Source organism: Protopterus annectens, chromosome 10.part0 (assembly GCF_019279795.1).
Source record: "Protopterus annectens isolate FY-2018-M chromosome 10.part0, PAN1.0, whole genome shotgun sequence".
NCBI classification, from domain to species: Eukaryota; Metazoa; Chordata; order Ceratodontiformes; family Protopteridae; genus Protopterus; species Protopterus annectens.
The window spans coordinates 1,142,001,736-1,142,027,710 of NC_056744.1; the positions used below are offsets into that span (position 1 = coordinate 1,142,001,736).

General features: G+C 45.0%; 1 protein-coding gene across 2 annotated transcripts in view; it reads left to right on the top strand.

The window, feature by feature from the left end:
- Positions 1 to 25,975, top strand: part of FUBP1 (far upstream element binding protein 1) — a 1,223,929-nt gene that overhangs the window by 760,190 nt on the left and 437,764 nt on the right. The window lies entirely within an intron of this gene.

The window sequence follows — 25,975 nt, forward strand, 5'->3', positions numbered from 1 at the left end:
CAGTCATACGTAGACATGCCTGGCTCAAGGAGCAAACCTTACCAGAACATGTCAAAGCTAAATTACTAGATGCCCTTCTGCAAAAAGATGTATTTGGTGTTAAAGCTGAGGAGGTATTAAAGAAAATGGAGGAAAAGGCTAAATCAATGCAAGCAGTGAAAGATTTCCTATAGGTACAACCTCCACGTTTCAGTAGAAATTGGCCTTCCAAAAATTGGTCCTTTCCAGCCACGGACAGACCCCAAAGAGGGTAGATACAGGCGCCCGAGGGGCAGAGGGCAATCTCAAGGATTGTTTAGAGGCAGACAATGGCAAGCTCCTACACAGAGGTGGTGATAGTTCACAGCCATTCAGAAAGCAAACCCAATGACTTTCCCCTTTGCATGCCAAGCAAGGCTCAAATGGCAGCACCTTTAGGTGGAAAACTGGCATTATTTTCAAAAAATTGGCATATTGTCTCAAGACAAATGGATCCTGGACATTATAAACAGAGGCTACAGATTCCATTTTGACACCCTTCCAAAAATTAGAGGCATGCCAAACCTGCCACACAAAGGGCAGCGGCACAAAGACAAATTTCAGATCTCATGGACATGAAAGCTATTCAAGAGGTACCTACACAAGAACAAGGTCAAGGTTTTTATTCCAGACTATTCCTGGTACCAAGGAAGGGAAAAGATTGGAGACCTATTTTGGACCTATCCATCCTAAACACATTTTTACTCCTGCCAAAATTCAAGATGCTCACATTACAGCAGCTTCTTCCCATGCTGGGCAAGGAGTCTTGGCTGGTAACATTGGACCTCAAGGAGGCATACCTGCATGTCCCAATCAGACAAGATTGCAGAAGATACCTCAGATTTCTTGCAGGTTCAACCCATTGTCATTTCTCTGCATTGCCCTTTGGCTTATCTACTTCGCCCAGAGTATTCACGAAATGCCTGGCATCAGTAATTGCCTACTGCAGACTTGAAGGGATACAAATATACCCATATTTGGACGACTGCCTGATCCAAGCGGACAGCAAGCACGTACTTCTGAAACATCTGGCTTTTGTAATAATGTTGTTGAATTCTCTGGGATACACAGTCAACAAAAAGAAATCAAGGCTAATACCCTCTCAAAAAAATAATTTTCCTGGGTGCCAACTTGGACACAAACACCCAGATGGCCTGCCTCACGCCAGAGAAATAGGGGCAACTAACTCAATACTTCAGAAAACTAGTAAATTTCACCAGGCTGACTATAAGGAAAATCCTGCAGGCTCTGGGATTCATGGCATCTTGCATCCTACTAATCCCATGTGCAAAGCTGCATATGAGGAAACTTCAGTGGTACCTGAAAAACCTATGGTCTCAACACAGCCACAGTTTGGAAACAATAATACCACTGATTCCATGTCTTCAAAGGAATTTCTGTGGTGGGCTCAAGCATGCCAAAGAAACCCAGGTCTCCCTTTCTGCAAGCCTCAAGCAAATCAAGTCATCACAACAGATGCCTTGGACTACGCCTGGGGGGCGCACATGACCGATCGGTGCATTCAGGGCAAATGGTCCCAAAAAGAAAAGCACCTACACATCAATCAAAAGGAAATGCTAGCAGTAATAAATGCTATTATAGCTTTCAAAGACGTTCTGCATCCAGGTCAACTATTGATAAGGACAGACAACACCACAGTAATGTGGTGCATAAACAGGGAGGAACACATTCATACCCCCTATGCAGGCTGGCCATGTCACTTTGGAACATGGCTCTGGAATTACAAATCGAACTTCAAGCACAGTACTTGCCAGGCAAGGAAAACACGCTGGCAGACATCCTAAGCAGAAATATGACTGATCCACACGAATGGAAGTTGCATCCTCAAGTTTTTACAGAGATAATTCAAGCATGGGGAAGGCCAGACATAGATCTCTTTGCCTCCCACAAAATCACCAATTGACAAAATTCTGCTCAAGGACTTTTCATCCACAGGCCTAGAGAGTGGACGCTCTCAGTTGGACAACAGTGGCAGTTTATGCCTTTCCACCTCTTCTCTGTTGCCCAAAGTTCTATTAAAAACCAAAAGATGACTCTCATTGCTCCAGGCTGGCCAAGACAGCACTGGTACCCACTCATGAGGAGCTTGATGCATTCCTCACCATGGACCCTACCTCTAATGCCTCTTTTTCGGACTCGGCACAGCTTCAAAACCCTTCAGTCAGCTGAAAACACTCAATCTGGCCGCATGGAAGATTCCTTAACTTCACAACAGACCCTACTCTCCAAGGTAGTGCAGGATGTCATTTTGGAGGCCAGAAGGCCGTCTACTAGAAAAGCTTACTCTGCAAAATGGAAACTGTTTTGTGCCTGGAATGAGAAAAAGGGCCAGAATCCTGGAATATTGAATTTACCTCAAATATTACAGTATCTAGCTGAGCTGCTAAGCAGTGGACTTTCATTCTCCTCCATCAAAATCCATGCCTCAGCCATTTCTGCAGAATACAACACTGATTCTCCTTTATTCTCTCACCCCCCCCCCCCCTTAATACCTTTCCTCAGAGGGGCTAAGAATATAAAACCCCCAAGGAAACGACCAATACCTGCTTAGGACCTCCATTTCATTCTAGTAAAGCTGACCTTGCCTCCTTTTGAGCCAGCTGCCTCAACAGATTTGCAATATTTGTCCTGGAAAACCGCCTTCCTTCTGGCAATCACCTCAGCTCGCAGGGTATCGGAACTACAAGCCCGCATGGCTGTGCAGCCTTTCATCATTTTCCATCAGGACAGAGTTTCCTTACGAACCAATCCGTCCTTTATGCCAAATGTGGTATCCAGGGTAGCTTTGAATCAGGCTATCCACTTACCTACCTTTTACCCTAATCCTCAAAACAAAGGGGAGAGACTACTACATTCCTTGGACATCCACAGACAGCTGCGTTATTTGGACAGAACAAAGCCTTTCAGAAAATCATAACTGTGTCCTATGCTATAGGAGCTCAAGGGAAGCCAATTTCCAAACAGACAATCTCAAAATGGATAGCCCACTGCATATGCTTTTGTTACTCTCTTCATGGTAAAACTGTGCCTTCTGGCATCAGATCTCACTCCACAAGGGCCACAGCTACCTCTGCAGCTTTCCTCGGAGGAGTTCCTACCAAAGATATTTTGGAAGCAGCCACTTGGAGTTCTGTGCATACCTTCTCCAGGCACTACCACCTTCCATTATACTCCAAAACTAGAGCAGGCTTTGCCACTGCAGTCTTGCAGGGCATCCTGGCTCCTCCAAGTTCCACCTAGTGCCTACCACTCCTTTTTTAGCTTTGGGATTCTACCCATCTGTTATGACTGCAGCTATATGCACGATGAACATAGTACAGTTTTGTACCTACCATAAGTGTAGATGTTAGAGTGCTAATACAGCTGCAGTCCAGGTTTCCCTCCTTCCTTCCCCTCTTGGGACAGGCCTATTGGCTAACACCTCCTCATCCAACCTGTTTGGGGTATTCATTTATGGTGTATTTGCTTGTAACTACTGCATTATTACATAAATGTTTGTATTGCCTTCCTTCTGGGGGCACCTGACATCTGGGGCAAGAAAAACTGAAGAAAATGGCGTCTGCTGGTTCTTTTATACCCCTGTCGCACTGACGTCAGGGAAGAAGCGATGACAACCGACGCCGGACCTAGACTTGGGAATTCGGCCGACCGACGACCTGCCTGATGGCAGGAGAACCCATCTGTTATGACTGCAGCTGTATTAGCACTTATGGTAGGTACAAAACTGTACTTTCTCTGTCTCCGTACTTCGAAATGGCTTCGTTAAGCCATCCTACTACTGATCTTCCTTATAAAGTAACGGTAAAGACAGACCGCATAGGTCCAAAACTTCTGATGATGCTTCCGTTAAGCTAGTCGCCAGTCCGTTGGTACTCTGAGGGGCTTTCGCAGCCCCTGATGCCCACTACTAAAGATTCGCAGGCCTCTACTGAGACCCTTTCTGAGTCCAGTATGCCGGGAGATGCTTCGACTATAGAACCTGCGGATGTCTCTACCTTGGATGGGTCCGGAGCTGCTGTGCAGGCACCGGCTTCTGAGGGTGTATTCAGGCCTACTGTCTTCCATATTAAACAGACTGCTTCGTTTCCAACTTGAAGTACCAAATTCATCAGGCCTAAAACTTGCACCACACCTAGAAAACAGACTACCAAACCGCTGACTCAGGCCCATATGCCTCAGACGAATGCTTAGAATGGCTGAAGACCTTATTACCATAATTAGGGGAAGCCAGCCCTCCCCCTCTGAGACGTAGAACCGATTTTCTATCTGATTCTTCTGATCAGGAATCTGATATTTCTGCTCTTTCTGATTACCAGGATGTTCATCGTGTTTCACTGTTGCAGTCATCACTGTAGGGTTCTTCCTGCCGGCAGGTAGTCCTCGGTCGGCCAGCATCCCAAAGTCTGGGTCCGGCGTGGGCTGTTCAAGTCATGCTCCCTGACGTCAGAGCGATAGGAGTACAAAGCTGCCAGCCGATGCCATGTGCTCCAGTCTTTCTTGCCGTGTGTTGAAAGCAGTTCGCAAGTGCCGGTCGGCTGACTACTGATATTTTTTCGTGCTTCAGTCCGAAGGCTGACTTCTTCTCAAAGCTAAGTACCCCGTTGGGGAAACTTTTTTCTTGTTCCAGTCCGATGTCAGAAAAAGTTAATTGCATTTCTTGTGGGAAGCAAATACCTCATAAGGATTTCCATTCATACTGTATTCCCTTCTTTAGGCCCTGACCACGACGTTGCTAGTTGTCGGTTTTGTGCTAGATTTAACCAACGTACGGTTAAGCGAAGGTATGATTTTGCTTTTCACTACTTTGGTAGGCGATTTAATTATAAAACGTCGGACAGTCTTCCGACTACTGGAGTTCACAAATGACTCCAGGATAAGGACAGGCCTCTGAGGTCCAAATCAGACTACGTTTTACAAGCAGAGCCAGCTACAGATTTGGCCGTCAGAGGCGCTTTCGCAGCCCCTGACGTCGGCCATTTCAGAACAGATTGCCAAAACGGACTCCCACGAGGAGCCAACTAGGCCTTTGAGCACTCCAGCTGCAGGACCTTCGGACAGTGCTCCCTTGGATGTCTGGAGCCGCTGTGCAGGTACCAGCTTCCGAGGTGGTTTTCAGGCCTACACAGCTTCTGATAAAGGCAAAGACTCATTCTAAATCTAAGACACCAGCCCAGGCGTCTTCTGATCCTGGACCCAAATCTCAGAAACAACTACTTAAAATGGCGAAGGACTTACTAACCATGATTAGGGGTTCACATCCCCCTCCAGACAAAAGGCCAAGGCAAGAATTGGATTATGAATCTTCTGATCAAGCATCTATTTCTTCAATGTCTTCCTCTGAACAGGAATATTTCCCTCAGTATGAGGTTTCTGATGCTGAGGAATCCATTCCATCAGCTTCTCCCCCTGAGGATTTTTCTTTTGGGGAAACTTTACATGACATGAGGGAACATTTTCACTGGAAGGACAGTAGTACTCAGAATCTAAGAGAAGGCTTAGGGATTTCCTTCTTCCCCACCATTAGACCCCTGGCTATTCCTCCTATTCTGGATATTGTGGATGATGCCTTTTCTGAGGCTAATTTAACTCCTGATTCCTTTCCTCCAGCCCCTGCTAAGCCCGACAGATATTACAGGGTCCCTGACTCCCACCAGTTCCTTTACAAAAATCCTACTGCTGATCCAGAAACCATTTCTCAGGGTCCTAAGGGTTTTAAGGCCGCTTCTGCTAAAAACCCTATTCCGACAGATAAGGATTCCAGAGCTTTGGAGAGATGGGGCAAAAAAGAGTACACTTCTGCTACTTTCTCTATTAGGGCTTTAAATTGTCAATTTCATATGCTAAAATATCAGCAATTTCTACTGTCTGTTATGAAACAAAAGCTGGGTACCATTACTGCATGTGCAAATGGTAAGGAATTACACGATTTGATGCATGCCACTGAAGTGGGGGGAAAGCATGGTTTACATTGTGGTTTTGATGCCTTGGAGGCTTCTTGCAGGGCAGCTGCCTCTGGCACAGTCATTAGAAGGCATGCTTGGTTAAAGGAACAAAACTTACCTGATCAAGTGAAAGCAAAGTTACTGGATGCACCTGTTCAGCATCATGTTTTGTTTGGGTCTAAGGCCGAAGAAGTGATAAAGAAAATTAGGCAAAACCCCTGCAAACGGTTAAGGATTTCTTACAAGTTCAGCCCCCAAGATTTAGCAGAAATTGGCCAACTAAAAATTGGTCCTTTCCCAGCTCGGACAGGCCTCAGAGGGGTAGATATAGGCGCTCTAGAGGGAGGGCCCAAGCACAGACCTCTTACAGACCTAGACGATGGAGTGCTTCCACCCCCAGGGGTGGAGAGGACAGACCTCAATCTTATAGAAAACAGGCTCAATGACTTCCATGCATGGCTCCAGGACCTTCTCTCCTGGAAGCCCCTCTAAGAGGAAAACTCTCTCTTTTTCAACAGAATTGGACTTGCATAACCCAAGACAAGTGGGTTCTGGATGTAGTTTCAAGAGGTTACAAATTCCACTTTCATACCTTGCCAAGACTAATCGGATGGCCAGACCTTCCAAAACACCAATGGTCAGAGGCATTAAACCAGGTGGGATCCCGCATGGCTATGAGGGCCATAGAACTGGTTCCACAATCAGAGACGGGCCAAGGTTTTTACTCAAGGCTCTTTCTAGTTCCCAGAAAGCAAAATTCATGGAGACCCATCCTGGATCTGTCAGTCTTAAACACTTTCCTGGACATACCAAAGTTCAAGATGCTTACTCTGCAGCAGCTCCTGCCAATGTTGAGCAAAAATGCATGGATGGTGACATTGGATTTAAAGGAGGCTTACCTACACATCCCAATCAGATAGGAGTGCAGAAAATACCTCAGGTTCAAGGCCGGACCGAAACATTACCAATTCTCTGTGCTGCCCTTTGGCTTGTCTACTGCGCCCAGTGTCTTCACCAAGTGCCTGGCACCAGTAGTAGCTTATTGCAGACTCAAGGGAATTCAAATTTACCCTTATCTGGACGACTGCCTTATTCAAGCAGACATCAAGGATGTCTTACTCCAGCATCTGGAATTTGTTCAAAATCTTCAAGTACCTGGGATTCACTGTGAACATTTAAGTCAAATTTGAATTTGACACCCACACAACAGATAACTTTTCTGGGTGCTCTTCTAAACACAACAACCCAGATGGCATTCCTGATGTCCGAAAAGCAACTGCAGCTGGCTTTAACTTTCAAAACCTTGGCGTCAATAACTCTAACTGCAAGGAAATTCCTGCAGGCTTTGGGTTACATGGCCTCCTGCATCCTTCTCATACCAAATGCAAGACTACATATGAGAAAAATACAATGGTACATAAAAAGTGTATGGTCCCAGCATTGCCACAGTCTAGACACAGATTGCTGTCTTGCCTTGTCTACAAAGGGAATTCCATTGGTGGACCATGGCATGTCTTCACAACAAAGGGAAAGCCTTCAGTCTACCTCTAACCAGTCAAGTGTTAACCACGGATGCCTTGAATTACGCATGGGGAGCCCACTTGCAGGGAAAAGGTTTGAAAGGTTTTTGGACAGAGGCTCAGAAGCACCTACATATCAATTTAAGAGATGTTAGCTGTACGGAATGCCCTCTTGGCTTTCAGGGATCTTCTACAACTAGGACAACTACTGATTCGGACAGAACACAGTTATGTGTTACATAAGCAAGGGGGGGTTCACACTCCTACCCCCTTTGCAGACTAGCCTTGACTCTTTGGAACACAGCTCTAGCTTGCAAAGTGGATCTACAAGCTCAGTTTCTGCCAGGGAAACAAAATATTCTGGCAGACTCCCTGAGCAGGAACCTGTCAGACCCACGAGTGGATGCTAGACACCCAAATATTCAAGATGATTACAGGAGCCTGGGGCTGCCCGGACATGGATCTATTTGCATCCCCCCTCAACCACCAGTTAGATTTTTTGCCCAAGGACATTTCACAAACTAGCATGGAAAGTGGATGCACTATCATTCAGTTGGAGAAACCTCTCTGGGTATGCCTTTCTGCCACTACCTCTTCTTCCACGGGTGTTACTAAAGATCAAGCAGGACAAGCCCAAGATGATTTTACTGGCCCCACATTGGCCTAGTCAATTTTGGTACTCAACACTGATGAATCTATCCCAGGAGCCACCTTGGATTTTTCCTCAGATTCCAAATCTTTTGTCCCAACACCAGGGCCAGGTTCTGCACTTTTTCATGTCAAAACTCTCAGCCTGGCGAATTCGGAGTCTATGATTAATCCTTCTCTTCCCTTACAGGTCATGGATGTCATCTTAGAAGCCAGACGGCCCAGCACTAGAAAATCTTATGCAAGTAAATGGAAGAGATTTTGTACCTGGATGCTCAGAATTCGGATCCCCTCATTCCTAATATCTCACTGATTTTACTTTACCTGACAAACATGCTACATAAGGGTTTATCCTTCTGTAAAAATACGTGCCTCCGCTATCTCTGCACATTACAATACAGATCCTCAAATCTTTTCCCATCCACTTCTGAAACAATATCTCAGAGGAGCAAAGAATTTAAGGCCCCCTAGGACACCACCCATACCTGCCTGGGACCTCAAGTATGTTCTGGAAAAACTCACTCTACCTCCTTTTGAGCCTGTTGCCACATTTGATCTTCAGTATTTATCATGGAAGACAGCTTCCTGCTGGCTTTGACTTCAGTCAGGAGAGTCTCTGAGTTACAAGCACTCATGGCTGTGGAACCTTATATTTTTCACCAATATAGGGTGTCTTTAAGGACTAATACTACTTTCATGCCTAAAGTGATTTCCAAAGTGGCTTTAAATCAAACTATTCACCTGCCAACTACTTTAACTAATCCACAAAATAAGGGGGAAAGGATCTTGCATTCCTTAGATGTACACAGACAACTTCGTTATCTGGACAGAAACAAGGATATCAGGAAAACACAGCAACTGTTTCTTATGCAACGAATTCCCAAGGCAAAGCTATTTCAAAACAGACCATTGCTAAATGGATTGCTCATGGAATCAGATTTTGTTACTCATCATGGAAAGCAAATCCCACGAAAAATTAGGACTCTCTCTACCAGAGCTGCTGCTGCTTCAGCTGCCTTTCTCAGGGGAGTACCTACCAAAGATATTTTGGAAGCTGCAACTTGGAGTTCAGTGCATACTTTCTCTAAGCACTACAATCTCCCTCTTTACTCTTAAGTCTAGGGCAAGCTTTGCTTCTGCAGTCTTGCAGGGCCTTCTAGCTGCCCCTTCTACTCTATAACCACCACCCTTTATCTCAGCTTTGGGATTCAACCCTACAGTGATGACTGCGACAGTGAAACACTATGAACATAGTACAGTTGTGTACAGTTACCATAAATGTAGATGTTAGAGTGTCTTCACTGTTGCAGTCTGGTTTCCTACTTCACCCTTCTGAGGTGTATTTGCTTTCAGGGTATGAAGTTTGTTGTATGTTTCTTTTTTGTTTTACTATTCGCCTTCATTTTTGGGCACCTGACATCTGGGGCAAGAAAAACTGGAGAACATGGCGTCTGCTGGCAGCTTTGTACTCCTAGCGCTCTGACGTCAGGGAGCATAACTGAACAGCCGACGCCGGACCCAGACTTTGAGATTCTGGCCGACCGAGGACTGCCTGCTGGCAGGAAGAACCCAACAGTGAAGACACTCTAACATCTACATTTATGGTAAGTGTACACAACTGCACTATTTACCCTTATCTGCTTATGAGGATTCTGATGCAGAGGATTCCATTCCCACTGCTTCCCCTCCAGAAGACTTTTCTTTTGGTGAAACCTTGCATACCTTTGGGGAGCATTTCCCCTGGGAAAGCCAGGACTATTCTGAGTCCAAAAAGAGACTTAGGAATTCTTACTCCTGCCTCAGCACAGGCCTCTAGCTGTCCCTCCTGTTCTGGCTGTTGTAGACGATTTCTTTGAATCTAGCCTTACCCCAGATACTACTTCAGCTCCCAGAAAACCTAAGAGGTACTACAGAGTACATGACTCAGTTCCTCTTCAAGAATCCTACTGTGAATCCAGAGACCATTTCCCAAGGACCAAAAGGCATTAAGGCTGCTGCTGCCAAAACTCCTACCCCTTCCAATAGAGATTGTAGAGCCTTAAACAGATGGGGTAAGAAGGTTTACACATGTTCTTCTTGTTTCACTGTTGCAGTCATTACATTTGAGTGATCTGCTTGCAGGTAGCCCTCGGCATGATTAACAAAGTCTTGGGTCCTGCGTCGGTTGCTGTCCTTTCTTCCATGATGTCAGGTCAGGGGTATAAAACATGCAGCCAACGCCATTACATCAGTCTTTCTTGCCGTGAGGTGCCTGAAGCAGAAGCAGTTCGCAAGTGCAGGTCGGCCGACTCCTGAAATTTTCATTTGAGTTTCAGAACAGAAATCTTCAACTAAAAGCTAAGTACCCCATTGGGGAAACTTTTTCTTGCTGTTGGCCGATGTCAGTAAATGTAAATTGCATTACTTGTGGAAAGCAAATACCTCAAAGATTTTCATTCGTACAGTATTAATTGCCTAAACCCAGACCACGATGTACCTCAGTCGGTTTTGTGCCTTATTTAAACCATGAACCATCAGTCGTCTGTATATTTATGCTTCTAAATATTTTGCTGCTTGGTTCAATTATCCTGATATATCTTTAGTCAGCCATCCGACTATCGACATTCCAATTACACGCAAAGATAGACTGCCTAGGTCCAAAGCTGTCAACGACTCTTCTAAGCCAGTCGCCAGTACTCTGGTGCTTTCACAGCCCCTGATACCCACTACTTCTGATTTGCAGACCTCTACAGAGACCCATTCGGAGTCTGGTATGCCGTGGAACCTGCGGATGTCTCTACTTGGATGGGTCCGGACATGCACTGGCTTCTGAGGCATTGATCTCAACCTCTTAAGAGGCCACTGTGGAACACAGACCTCAACAATGTGTGACAAATGGTCAAAATGTGGAACACCCTATTTTCGCATAGCGTGAAACGTGCCATTGCCATGATCATGGTAGAGACTTGCATTTCACATTCACCACTTTAGATGTGTTCTACCCTTGTCCTACTGCCAGGTCTGGGCTTGGCAAAGGTGCCTAAAAGGGTACTTAAAAGCAGGACCCTCTACTTTGACAATGTGCCATTTAAGACGTATCTTGGAACAGTTAAGACCAAAAGAATGCAAGATGTCATATCTTTAACCATGAAAAATAAAAATACACTAAGCAGAAGCACACATACATATCCCAACATTTGTAAACCCTCACATTCATGCCAGTATCACTACAGCATTGTGTACTTTGAAACCGATTTTTTGCCATTAGTGTGCCATTTGGATTTTAAGGTAGGGTCCTTGCCTTAAAATCCATATAGCACGCTAATGGCAAAAAATCTGATCCAAAGTTCACAAAGGCTGTAGTGATACTGGCATGAATGTGCTTGGTTTCCAGTTGTGGAAATACTACTGAAAAAATGCCACGGAGTAAAAAAAAGCAGAGCAGAGTGAAGGACAAAACCAGATTTTACAAAAATACTGCTATAAACCTGAGGCATTGACGAGAATTCAAAATAAAAATGTTTCTGAATTAGAATTAAAAAATTAGAACTTATTAGAAAAATTGTCCATTTGCTAACATGTCAGCCAGCAGCACAATACTGTCACTTCAGTATTTTCCTTGCAGTTCAGCATCTTGCCATTATGAAAAGACACAAGTTAAACACAAACTCATAAAGCAAGAATGACAAAGTAGATTATAAATCTATAGTACTTGTCAGACAGTGGAACTCAATGCTCAAGTGTTCTAACCTTAATGGGCATCTGTGTTATATTTTGGTTGATCTGTTGAATTGCACATTGTATTAATAGTCCACAACATTAGCAGTCGATACTAATGCATATCAAACATGTCATAAGTTGCTTTGCTTGGGATTATAAGAGTTATTATGCTATGGATAAACTGAGATGGATGTGGCATGCACTTTTGAGAAGATATAAATTACATCACCACTGTGGATTTGATCTGGGACACTCCCCCAGTCCCATCTCTTTACCGCATTCTACCTAATAAACCCTTTCTGCACTTGCTTTTAGTCCTTTTTAATTTAATTACAGTTTTTCAAACTGTGTGCGGACTAATATTGCTACATACTCAAGTGTGCCGGCTTGCACTGCATGTAAATTGTTTTTACTACTGTTTTTGCTACTTTTCTGGAAAAAAAAAATTTGTAAGCTTGTTTCCTACCTTTCCTGTAATTAGTGTTCCAGATACAGATTTGCTGTATCCAGGACTGTTTGTAAGCTTCTGAGCCCCCCAAGCCTTTCTGTGTTGGAGGGAAGCCTTCTAGCTTATCAGTGGGAGTGGTAAGCATTAGGTAACCTGTCAACCCCATAAGGAGTGGTTCTGGCCCAGAATTTGTAGTTATTGGCCATTTGGGCGGTCTTCCATCTCTCTCAACTTTCTGATTTGAAGGCCTGCATTTGCACTTGTTTCTGTCCTGTAACTCCTGGGCCCATCTCATTTGCTCACTGAAAAAAAAATTTAAAAAAAATCTGTTTTTACTGTATTCGTGTTTCTTCCTACTTTATTTTGCTTTTGTGTCATTTTAATAGTACTCCGTTGTATTTATTACTGCTTGGTGTAACTCATTCTAAGCCTTTTAGTTTAAGCACTTGGACTTCAAACCAGTTGTTTTACATTAAGAAGGTTTGTGGTCTGCGCTGTAGTGGCAGAACAGGTAGCTTGCATCCTAAGTTGGGAACTGCTGATTGAGGGCTCAGTGTCTGTTAATTCTAAAAGTGTATTAATTGTGGTTTAAGCACTTGGGCTTCAGGCCAGTTATTTTACATTAAGAGGGTTCGTGGTCTGCACTCTTGTGGGAGGAGAGGCTGGACTCTGCCCTTCTGAGCTGGGAATTTCTGGTTATAGTCTTAGTGCCTGCATATTTGAAGTGCTTCTTACTGAAATTGGTACACCTTGTTTGCTGTAGCATAGACTAGATCCAGGCCTGCTGAATCTAGCTTTGTTTGTATAACTTGAGCACTAATCCATGCATTCTTTAAAGTATTCAATTGTATTTATTACTGCTTGGTAGTAACTTGATTAAAGTGTAGCTATCATTCTAAGTCTTTTGGATTAAACACTTTGTCTTCAGACCAGTTGTTTTACATTAGGAAGTTTTGTGGCCTGCACTGGTGGCAGGACAGGTAGCTTACATCCTAAGTTGGGAACTGCTGATTGGGGGCTCAGTGTCTGTTCTAAAAGTGTATTGGTTCTGGTTTAAGCACTTTGACTTCAGGCCAGTTATTTTACATTAAGGTTTGTGGTCTGCACTCTTGTGGGTGGAGAGGCTGGACTCTGCCCTTCTGAGCTGGGAATTTCTGGTTAAAGGCTTATAGTGCCTGCATATTTGAACTGTTTCTTACTGAAATTGGTACACCTTGTTTGCTGTAACATAGACTAGATCCAGGCCTGCTGAATCTAGCTTTGTTTGTATGCTTGTTTGCTTATTTCCCTGAAATGCTAATTCCACCTAAAACGCAGCTTTTCAGCGCTTCTGCGGATCCCTAGTGATATCTGCATTGCTTACTGTACTTATTTCCTTGTTTCACTTGAAAGTTACTGTTTGTTGTTTTTGCATTTAAGTTACCTGTAACACATTGCATTTAAGTTACCTGGCACTTGATCACTAAAGCAATTATATAAGTCAGCACTAAAAATTTAAAAGCACTACACCCTCACAAACTCCCCTTGAGTACCTTGTTCCCCATTGGCCCTTTTTTCAATTATAAAGGAATTCTCAATACTATTCTAGCATGTCCAACGGTCAGTTGTCAATCTCTCCGGTCCAGCTGGTGAATCTGGGAATCTTGAGGCAATGTTACAACTGCCTCCTATACCCAGGCAACCCTCTCCTCCTCCCAACAAATTCCAACACATGTAAGAGATGCATCCATATAGCCAAACTGGAGGCTAAGCTCTCTCAACTTAGTACTGGCGTAACCAGTCATGAGGAGAAGGAAACCACACTCACTACAATTCCAGTCTCACATAGACCTACCACGACAGCAAACCAAACACATAAACACACAAAATCATACTCTGAGGCTCTAAATAAAAATCTGCCTAAGCAGCAGAGACCTCCAAAGCAGACACCCAAGCAACCGCTACCCCAAAACAAAACACGTGCAACACACAGCTCACAAAGCCAGTGTGCCGAACAGTCACAGCCCTTAAGGCTAAACACACCTGATACACTTGTAATAGGTGACTCTATCGTCAGGCACACTGACGTCCCGCTCACCAGGCTAAACAAGGAGAAGGTCACTGTGAGCTACCTGTCGGGCGCTAGGATCTGCCACATAACACAAGCACTCAGGTCACTCCAAGGCAAGTACAAATATGACTGTCATTGTCCATGCTGGTGTGAATGACCTGAGACGTACCTCCCTGGACTACATGAAAACAGACCTAGAAGAGCTCTCTGAGCATGTAGCCCAGGCTGGTATGACCCTGACCTTGAGTAGCATCTTACCCTCACCAAGAATGATGCCACAATATGAAGACAAGATGATCAATTTCAACAATTGACTTAAGTATTGGTGTCATTCAAAGGGGATCCAATGCCTGTCGGCCTGGGATGACATGCTCAACAAGCCACGATGCTTCGCTAGGGACTGCTTGCACCTGTCACCCCTGGGCTTTCGGATATTGGCAAATGCTCTTGCTTCCCCCATAGTGCCTTTTTTAGGCAAGGCTCAAAAGACAGACCCACCTCCATAGGTATCACAAGGGATAAGAAACTGAGTAATGCTACTCAATGCCAGAAGTCTAAACCTCAAGATGCACGCTCTCGAAACTCTCCTTAGCATGGAGAACATAGATATCTGTGCAGTAACAGAAACCTGGTTCAAGGCTCCCGAGAGCACCCTAGCACTACCAGGTTATACCTCATACCATGCTTTTCAGCCCCAAAACTTGGACCAAACCACAAAATGGAGGGGGAGTATCAATATTAGTCAGATACCCGCACCTCCAGGTTGGTGGCACAGCACGAAGCATCAGAGACTATCCATGTGCAACTAACAGTGGGTAAAACTGCCTTCCAGTTTATAGCCCGCTACAGACCACCCTCCCAAACCCAGGAACCCCACTCGGCCTACCTGAGAACACTGGAAAATATGAAGGTCTCTCCAAACACCATTATATTGGGCGACTTCAACTACCCAAACATAGACTGGGATCATTACTCTAGCTCCAACACCCTAGCCCAAAGGTTCCTAGAATTTATAAACTCAAATGCTATGGAATAACTTGTTACCACTCTCACAAGAGGGGAAAACATACTGGACCTGATCATCACCAACATGGGGACTCTATGCTCCAGACTAGAAGTGTATCCCTCACTGGTAAGATCAGACCATAAACTAATCTCACTGGATATTCACATCCCGATCCCAGCCCCTGCCCAGAAAACCACAGTGAAAAACTTCTCTGAAGCAAATTTCACACTCCTCAAAACCGAGGTGGAATCCTTCAAAGCCCCCCGAGCCTGTGGAAAATACGGCCCAGACCGCAGAATCCTCTATAAACGCATTCTATGAACACCTTCAGGAATGCATGGATCATGCAATCTCAAATAAAACCAAGACCCAATCCTCCAAAGCAGACGTCCTGTCTGGTGGACCCCAGCCATAAACCAACTATACAATAGAAGGAGGAAGCTATAATAGATAGAGATAAATCCCAAAAAGGGAAGGCAGCTCTGATCAGTATTAGCAAAAAACTACGGGCGCTCATAAAATCGTTTAAGGCCAGCTTCGAGAGAAAAATTGCACAGGGCACTAAGGATAATCATAAGGCTTTCTTTAGTTAGGAACCTGGGTGGGAATTCCCAGATATGCTCAGAATTGGTCCAAAATGACAAAAAATACATCTAACCCACAGACATTGCCACCATCCTAGTTGACAGGTTCAGCGCAGACCCCCCCCACCACCACCACCACCAAAAGGGCAAATGTCTATCCCAGCAAAGTGCTGCCCCCCGGACATCTCAGATGCTCAGGTAAGAGCCGCCCTCTCCAAAGCAAAAAACACAGCATCAATGGGACCAGATTGTGTCCCCGGGCTGCGTCCTACATGAACTCCAAGAAGAGTTAAACCTAAACATAAAACTACTGTTCAATCTCGGCCTTGCTACAGGATATGTACCCAAAGAGTGGTGTACAGCAACAGTGGTCCCTCTCCACAAAGGTGGTGCCTCAACGGATCCTGGAAACTATCGCCCCATAAGTCTGACTAGCTTGGTGTGCAAAGCTATGGAAAGGATCATCATGCACCTCATAAATAAAGATATTGGGGACCTACAGACACTGGATCATACCCAGTTCAGCTTTAAGGGCAGATCCTGCCTCTTAAACCTGATTGATTTCTTTGAAACAGTCACCAAGGCCATTGACTAGGGGAAGGTGGTCCACACAGCCTACCCGTACCTCGCAAAAGCCTTCGATACAATACCCCACTCTGGCATTATAGATGAGCTCACCAGCTTAAATATAAACCCCTATGTCACTAGATGGGTTGCAAACTGGCTCAAGGAGAGAACCCACATGGTTAGAATTGCTGGAGCCATGTCAGACTCCAAACCAGTTACAAGTGGCGTCCCACAAGGCTCAGTCCTGGGACCTCTCTTGTTCGGTATATATTTCTTGGAGGTACAGGCCAACACGGAAGGACTGTGGCTGACCAAGTTCGCAGATGACTGCAAACTGGGTGCCATAATCGACTCTCCAGCCGACAAGCATCCTCCAAAAGGGCCTCATAGAAACAGACAACTGGTGCCAGAGCCATGGCCTCAAGCTAAACGCTAAAATGTGTATAGTCATCCCCTTTGGCAAAAACAAAGTGCCCACAAATGACCACATAGGTGGTAATCCATTTAAGTACAGAAGTAATTGGGGACCTGGGGACCCAAGCTGATAGCAATCTCTCATTTGACAACCACGTGGCCAAAGTGGTTAGAAAAACATTTTATATAGCCCACCTAATCATGAAGGGATTTACATCTAGATCAGGGGAAGTCATCGTGCCTCTTTACTCATCCCTTATCAGGCCCATAATAGAGTACAATGCCCCTTTTGGGATGTACCTTACCAGACACCTGCTGCAAGTGGAAAGTCCCCAAAAGTATCTCACCTAGGGGATCAAAGGGTTAAACAGATGCCATATGCTGCCCGGTTAAAGAAACTCCAGCTCTACTCAGTGGCATACCGCCTGCTCAGAGGCGATCTGTGCCTGATGTATAAAGCCATGTCCACCCCGGAATTAATGGACATGCTGCACCGCAGAAAATCCAAATCCCATCGAGCTACGCGCTCGAGAGACTTGAACCTCAGCACTGAAATAAATTGGATATGCTGGAGGGACAGATTCATAACCCAGAGGCTCCCTTCACTCTGGAATAAAATCCCAGTCCAGGTTAGGCAGAGTCCCCTCATTGAGTCTATTCAAGAGTAATCTTGATTGGATGGGAGATCGTAGGTTTACCCCAGGTATCACTTCTGTGTCACTGTTAGACAGAGGCACAGTATACTAACCTTGAAAAAGGGCATAGCAAAATTAATTTAGAATGGGTGGCGAAAGCCATACACACTCTGGCTAGGCTTATAAATGCCCTAGGGCAGATAGCCTAGTATGAGCCTATGAACTGTTTCTTTAAGGATTTGGTTCTTATGGTGTCCGAACTCCTGGAGATCCCATTTCTGAATTTTTGTGTGGGTGTTGCAGTTTGTAGTCCAACTTACCAGTTCAGTTTTCATTTAGGCATTGCTTTGCTAGTAACACAAGCAAAAGCATGAAGTAAACTGTCTGCCACTAGTAAATATTTTTTCTACCACAGCAGGGATGGGAATGAACTATCAAAATATTGATGCTGTTCAGGTATTTCATGGCTTTTCTTGAACTTGTAAGTATCTTTCCAAATACTTTTCTCCACTGAGCTAGAAAATGCATGTGATTTTCGAGTTTAAAAAAAGTGTCTTAAAGTGACTATCTTATCGCTGTCACAGCAGAACGGTTACTACATGTCTGGCTCTACTGAGAATAATTAGTCAGGGCTTTACTTTATACCAGTTGTAATACTAGGTCTAGAGGTACACCTTAGCATCTTGAAAATTCAGTGAGGAATTATCCAGTTCATAATAGACTGCAAATGTAATCCCCAAACCCATGAAACAACTACATGTACTTTTAAGTGATGCATACAAACTTAAGAAGGCAACGTAAGTGCAAAGCATCACATAGATGTTAATCGTGTTGCACTGCTGCAGTCATTACTCTTGGGTTATCCTGCCGTCAGGCGGTTCCCCAGTCGGCCTGAGTTCCAAAGTCTTGGTCCGGCGTCTGTTGCGGTCGCCGCCTCCTTGAAGTCAGTGCGACAGTGGTATATAAGATGCAGCCGGCGCCATTTTCTTCTGTCTTGCGCGCGGTGCCTGAAGCAAAAGCAGTTCGCAAGTGCCGGTCGACCATCTCCAGAGATTTTCATTCCGAATCCAGAACCGTAGTCTTCAAAGTACCACGTTGGGGAAACTTTTTCTTGCCTCAGACTGATGTCAGTAAAAGTTAATAACTGTATTTCTTGTGGGAAGCAAATACCTCGTAAGGATTTCCATTCTTATTGTATTCCATGCCTAGGCCCAGACCACGACGTCACTGGTTGTCGGTTTTGTGCTAGGTTTAACAAGCGTGCTATTAAACGTCTGTTTGATTTTGCCCAACATTATTTTGGTAGGAAATGCAATTATATCATGCCGGCGGAACTTCCGACGACCGGAATACACAAAAAGCACAGAGAAGGATAGGCATCAGAGGCCCAAAACTGACTAAGCCTCTTCTAGGCCAGTTGCCGGCTCTCCTGTTTTCAGTGAGGTGCCTTCGCAGCCCCTGACTACTGCTTCTGTAGAACCACAGGCCGCCTCTGACTCCCACGTGGAGATGGCTGGGCCTTCGGACGCACAAGTTATTTAGCCTACCGAGACTAACCTTTCAGAGGGTTCCGGAGTAGCTGAGCAACCCACAGCTTCAGAGGGTGTCTTCAGACCTACTCAGTTAAGCATTAAACCCTCTAAGTCTAAGCCTCCTTTAAAATAAAAAAAAAAAACAAATACAGCATTCTCCAGGACAGGCTTCCATGCCTATGAAACAAATGCTCAAAATGGGCGAGGACCTAATCACCCTGATCAGGGGGTCCCACCCCCCTCCTGATAAAAGACCCAGACAGGATGCAGACTGAATCTTCTGACCAGGTGTCCCATTTCCTCTGACTCTTCCTCGGACCTAGGATATTCTTTACCCCCTTATGAGGATTCTGATGCTGAGGAATCAATTCAGTCAGCCTCTCCGCCTGAGGATTATTCCTTTGGGGAGACCTTGCATACCATGAGGGAGCATTTCCATTGAAGGTCAGGGTTATTCAGAATCCAAGAAAAGGCTCAGACTTCCTTTTTATTGCCTCAGCACAGACCCTTTGCAATCCTGCTAGTTCTTGAAATTGTGGATGTGTACACTGAATCCAGTTTGAACACTGACTCCTTACCCCCAGCCCCAGTTAAACCAGATAGATATTAGAGTCCCTGACTCTCAAGTTTCTGTACAAAAGCCCTGTTGCTGACCCTGAAACTATTTCTCGGGGACCCAAAGGGATTAAGGCTTCATCAGTAAAAAACCCAGTTCCGTCTGACAGATTCCAGAGCTTTAGACAGATGGGGAAAGAAGATATATGCGTCTTCAACTTTAGCAGTGAGAGCCTTGAATTGCCAGTTTCACATGCTAAAATATCAGCAATTTTTGATGTCTCAGTTGAAACAAAAGATGCTTCCAGATTCAGATCCTCCTAACTTAAAAGAAATGCAGGATTTATTGCATGCTGCTGAACAAGTGGGAAAACATGCTTTGCAATGTGGGTTTGACTCCTTAGAAGCCTCCTGTAGAGCAGCAGTTACTGGCTCTGTCATTAGAAGGCATGCTTGGTTAAAAGAACATGTTACCAGATCATGTTAAGGTAAAATTATTGGATGCACCTTTGCAGCGGGATGTGCTGTTTGGAGTTGAGGCAGAGGAGGTATTAAAGAATATGGAGGACAAGGCAAAATCTATGCAAACAGTGAAAGATTTCTTACAGGTTCAGCCTCCTCGTTTTAGCAGAAATTGGCCAACAAAGAATCTGTCCTTTTCCAGTCAGACTGCCCTCAAAGGGGCAGATAGACGTCCAAGAGGTAGAGGTCAGACAAGGCCCTTAAGGCCTCGACAGTGGGGCACACCAGGCCAGAAAGAAGACAGGCCTCAATCCTATAAAAAAACACTCAATGACTTTCCACTACAGCTGCCAAACACCTCTCTTGGCAGCCCCCTTAGGAGGAAAACTGGCACTTTTCTATCTCAACTGGCATTGCATCACCAAAGACAAATGGGTTCTCAACATTGTATCTCAAGGTTACAGGTTCCATTTTCACACCCTGCCAAGGCTAAAAGGAATGCCAAATCTGCCACCAAATCAATGGGCAGAGGCTCAGACAAATTGCAGCACTCATGGACATGAGAGCTATTCAAAAGGTACCACCACAGGAACAAGGACAAAGATTTTACTCTACTCTTTCTGGTTCCCAGAAAGGACAAAGCCAGGAGACCCATTCTGGACCTTTCTACACTAAACACTTACCTGGATGTACCGAAATTCAAGATGTTGACACTACAGCAGCAGCTTCCCATGCTGGGCAAGAAAGCTTGTCTCATGACGTTGGACCTCAGAGGCATATCTGCATGCCCCTATCAGAAAAAACTGCAGAAGATACCTCCGGTTTCTTGCTGGTTCAATGCATTATCAATTTTCTACACTGCCCTTTGCCTTACCTACTGCGCCCAGGGTCTTCACAAAATGCCTGGCACCAGTAATTGCATTTTGCAGGCAAAAAGGAATTCAATTTTATCCATACCTGGACGACTGCCTTATTCAAGCAGAGAGCAAGGACATTCTACTAAAGCATCTGGCGTACGTAAAAAAGTTAAGTTGCCTGGGGTGCACAGTAAACGAAAAGAAATCAAAACTAGTGCCCTCACAACAGATATTCCTGGGTGCCAGCTTGAACACAACAGCCCAGATGGCTTCTCACGGCAGACTAGCAAGGACAACTGACTCAATATTTTCAATTAATGGCAACAAAGACCCAACTCCCTGCAAGAAGAAGTCTGCATGACTTGGGCTACATGGCATCTTGCATACTAATTCCATATGCCAGACTGCATATGAGAACTACAATGGTACCTAAAGAGCGTATGGTCTCAACACTGTCAAAGTTTGGAAACAGTTATACCACTAATTCCTTGCCTACAACAGGAGTTTCGTCGGTGGGCACAAGCTTGTCACCAACAAGGGACAGCCTTTCACTCAACCTTCAGCCAGGCAAACTGACAACAGATGCATCGGATTACGCCTGGGGAGCACACATGGCAGGAAAATGTATCCAGGGCGAGTGGCCCACAGAGCAAAGACACCTCCACATCAATCAAAAAGAGTTGCTAGCTGTACAAAATGCTATTATAGCTTTCAAGGACCTACTGCATGCAGGGCAATTACTACTAAAGACAGACAACACCACAGTTATGTGGTACATAAACAAGCAAGGGGGCACACACTCCTACCCCCCCTGCAGACAAGCCATGACCTTGTGGAATACAGCTCTGAACTACCAAGTTCATCTGCAAGCACAATTCCTGCCAGGAGAGAGAAACACACTGGCAGACTACCTAAGCAGAAACATTATGGACCCACACAAATGGGAACTGACCCCACAAATATTCAGAATAACACAAAAATTGTGGAGCCAGGACATAGATCTGTTTGCTTCCCCAAAGAACTGCCAATTACAGAAATTCTGCACAAGGAGCTACCATCCACAAGCATGGAAAGTGGATGCCCTCTCATTCGGCTGGAAAAAACTAAAAGTATACACCTTCCCTCTTTTACCTCTCCTTCCAAAGGTACTCATAAAAGCCAGGCAGGAAGAGCCAAAAATGATCCTGATTGCACCAGACTGGCCACGCCAGCTCTGGTACCCAATCTTAAAGAACTTAACACAAGAACCACCCTGGATTTTGCCTCAAATCCCACAGCTGCTGACAGCACAACAATCAGATACTTCACAGCCAGCTAAAGACCTTAAATCTAGCTGCATGGAAAATTCCTTAGCCAAGCTAGCAATTCCTCTCTCCAAAGCTGTTATGGATGTCATTCTGGAGGCCAGAAGGCTTAGCACCAGGAAAGCTTACTCGCATAAATGGAAGAGATTCTGTGCCTGGAACCAAGCACACAGCCTTGACCCTCTTGTCCTAAACATTCATCAGATACTGCAGTACTTAACTGAGATGCTGGACAAGGGCCTCTCATCTAAAATCCACGCCTCTGCTATCTCTGCTCATTACAACACGGATCCACAAATTTTTTCTAATCCTTTGCTCAAACAATACCTCAGAGGGGCTAAAAACAGACCTCCCCGTTGAGCACCCACACCAACTTGAGACCAACTTTGTTTTGGAAAAATTAACTTTACCTCCTTTTGAGCCAGCTAACACAGCAGAATTAAAATACTGCTTTGCTGCTGGCAATAACATCAGCATGAAGAGTTTCAGAATTACAGGCACTAATGGCAGTGGAACCTTTCCTCATCTTCCGCCAGGACAGGGTGTCTTTACGAACTAACCCTACGTTTATGCCAAAGGTGGTGTCGTGTGGCTCTAAACCAAACTATTCACTTGCCAACTTTCTGTCCAAAACCACAAAACAAAGGGGAGAGACTACTACATTCTTTGGACATTCACAGACAGTTATGCTTCTACTTGGACAAAACCAAAGCTTTCAGAAAAACTGAACAATTATTGGTAGCTTATGCTGCAGGAGCACAGGGAAAAGTCCTTTCAAAGCAGACTATTTCAAAATGGATAGGACACTGTATACGTTTCTGCTATACCCACCATGGGAAACCTGTACCTAGCAGCATCAGATCTCACTCCACCAGGGCAACGGCCACTTCAACTGCCTACCTCAGAGGAGTATCTGCCAAGGATATTTTGGAAGCAGCCATATGGAGTTCTGTGCATACTTTCACCAAACATTACCATTTGCCTTTATACTCCAAATCCAGAGCTGGCTTCGCCACTGCTGTACTGCAGGGCCTTATAGCCACCCCTAATGCTGTATAGATCCAGCCTCCCTACCTCCGCTTTGGGACTCCACCCAAGTGTGATGACTGCAGCAGTGTAACACGATGAACATAGTACAGATGTTCTTCATCTCACATTGCTGCAGTCCTTACATATAGGTAGTCCGCTGTCCTCGGTCGGCCCGAATACCAAAGTATTAGGCTGACGTCGGTCATGGGCGCTCAGATCTGATATCAGAGCGTCAGGGTATAAAAGCGCATGACCGACGTCATATCCTCAGTCTTTTTTGCCGCATGGTCCGATGCAGAAGCAGCGTTGCAAGTGCCGTTCGGCGTTCTGAAATTTTCGTATTCTGAGTTTCAGACCGGAACCAAGTTGGGCTAAGTACCCCGTTGGGGAATATTATTGTTTTTTCTTGCCTCAGTTAATTCCGGATGTCAGAAAAAGTGAATAATTGTATTTCTTGTGGGAAACAGATACCGCATAGGGATTATCACTCTCTTTGCATTCCTTGTTTGGGACCGGACCACGACGTAGTCGGGTGTCGGTTTTGTGCTAGGTTTAATAAGCGCACTATAAAAAGAAGGTTAGATTGTGCCAGGTTAGTCTTTGGTAAGCGGTGTAATTATAATATGCCGTTGGATCCTCTGACGCCCGCTTCCACGAAGAAGCGCAAAGACAAATCCTTGAAACCTAGACAGGTTGATTCGTCTGTTTCGGACGCCGGTCCTGCAGAAACTACAGTGGAGCAGGTGGATCCGGCTGAAGTTTCTGTTGAGTCTCGGGGAAACTTTTGCAGGATGTGGCCTCACAGGAGTCAGGTCAAGCTGAAGGGGCCTCTCAGGTTAATGTTCTCCCTTCTATGCCTAAGGTGGTTAGGCCTTCTGCTACTATTTCTAAGGCTTCTTCTAAGGGCAGGTCTGTTTTGCCTTCCTCTGGTGTCCCTTCAGGTACTTCAGGGTCTGTGCCTAAAAAGCACATGCTTAAAATGGCAGAAGATTTGATTACTTTAATTAGAGGTTCTATGCCCCCTCCTGATAAGAGGCCCAGGGTGGAGCCAGAGTTGGAAAGTTTGGATCAGGCCTCAGATGACTCTGACTCTTCTGCTGAAGATATTCAAGATTTTCCCCCTTATTCGGATTCTGATGCAGAGGATTCCACTCCTTCTGCTTCTCCTCCAGAGGATTTTTCATTTTCAGAAACTCTGCATTCCATGAGGGAGCATTTTAGGTGGGAAGGACAGGATTTCTCTGATTCACGGAAGAGGCTTAGGGAATTCTTGTTTTTACCACAGCATAGACCCTTGGCTATACCTCCTGTTTTGGATGTTGTTCAAGATGTTTTCTCGGAGGCTTCCCTTAATCCAGATGCTTTGCCTCCTGCGCCAGTTAAACCGGACAGGTATTACAGGGTGCCTGAGGCTCATAAATATCTGTATAAGAGTCCTAGGGCGGACCCAGAAACTATTAGTCAGGGGCCTAAGGGTGTTAGAGCTTCTGTTGTAAAGAATCCGGTTCCTCTAGATAAGGAAGCTAGAGCTTTGGATAGATGGGGTAAGAAGGTGTATACCTCTTCTACTTTAGCAATGAGGGCTTTGAATTGCCAGTTTCATATGTTGAAATATCAGAAATTCCTCCTTTCTCAGCTAAAATCTAAAGTGGATGCTTTGGCAGAGGGCATAGAGTGTAAAGAATTGCAGGATTTAGTACATGTCTCTGAACAGGTGGGTAAGCATTCTTTGCAGTGTGGTTTTGATGCTGTACAGGCCTCTTCTAGGGTGGCTGCCACTGGTTCAGTTCTTCGTAGGCACGCCTGGCTTAAGGATCAGAATTTGTCTGAGCATGTTAAGACTAGAATTCTGGATGCCCCTTTACAGTCTGAAGTTTTGTTTGGTCCCCCTGTGGAGTCAGTTTTGAAGAAAATGGAAGACAAGGCTAAGTCCATGCAGACTGTTAAAGTTTTTTTGCAGGTGCAACCTCCAAAGTTTAGTAGAAATTGGCCTACTAAGGGGTGGACCTACCCTTCTTCTGATTCTCAGTCTAGGGGTAGATCTAGACGTGGCAGGGGCAGAGCTCACAGTACATTCAGGCCTAGAACTTGGAGTTCACCTGCACAATCTGCAGGTGAGGGCAGGGGCCAGTCCTTTCGTAAACAGGCCCAATGACCTGCATTTTCAGCTGCCAGATTCTTCTTCCCTGGCAGCTCCTTTGGGAGGAAAGTTAGCACTCTTCAAGCAAAACTGGCTTTTAGTCACCCAGGACAAATGGGTATTGGACATTATAAACCGAGGCTACAAGTTCTATTTCCATGCATTGCCTCCTTTCAAAGGCATGCCAGACGTTCCTCCTCTGCAAAGGATAGAGGCTCACAAGCAGATTTCTTTACTTCTTCAAATAGGAGCTATACAGCCAGTTCCTCTGTCAGAAATGGGACTAGGATTTTATTCTCGCCTGTTTCTAGTACCAAAGAAAGGGAACACGTGGAGACCAATTTTGGATTTATCTATCCTCAACACTTATCTGGACATTCCAAAGTTCAAAATGCTGACTTTACAACAGCTTTTACCTCTGTTGGGAAAAGATCACTGGATGGTAACTCTGGATCTCAGAGGCTTATCTTCATGTTCCTATCAGGCCCAGTTGCAGGAGGTACCTGCGTTTTCGGGCTGGAAATTTACATTATCAGTTCTCTGC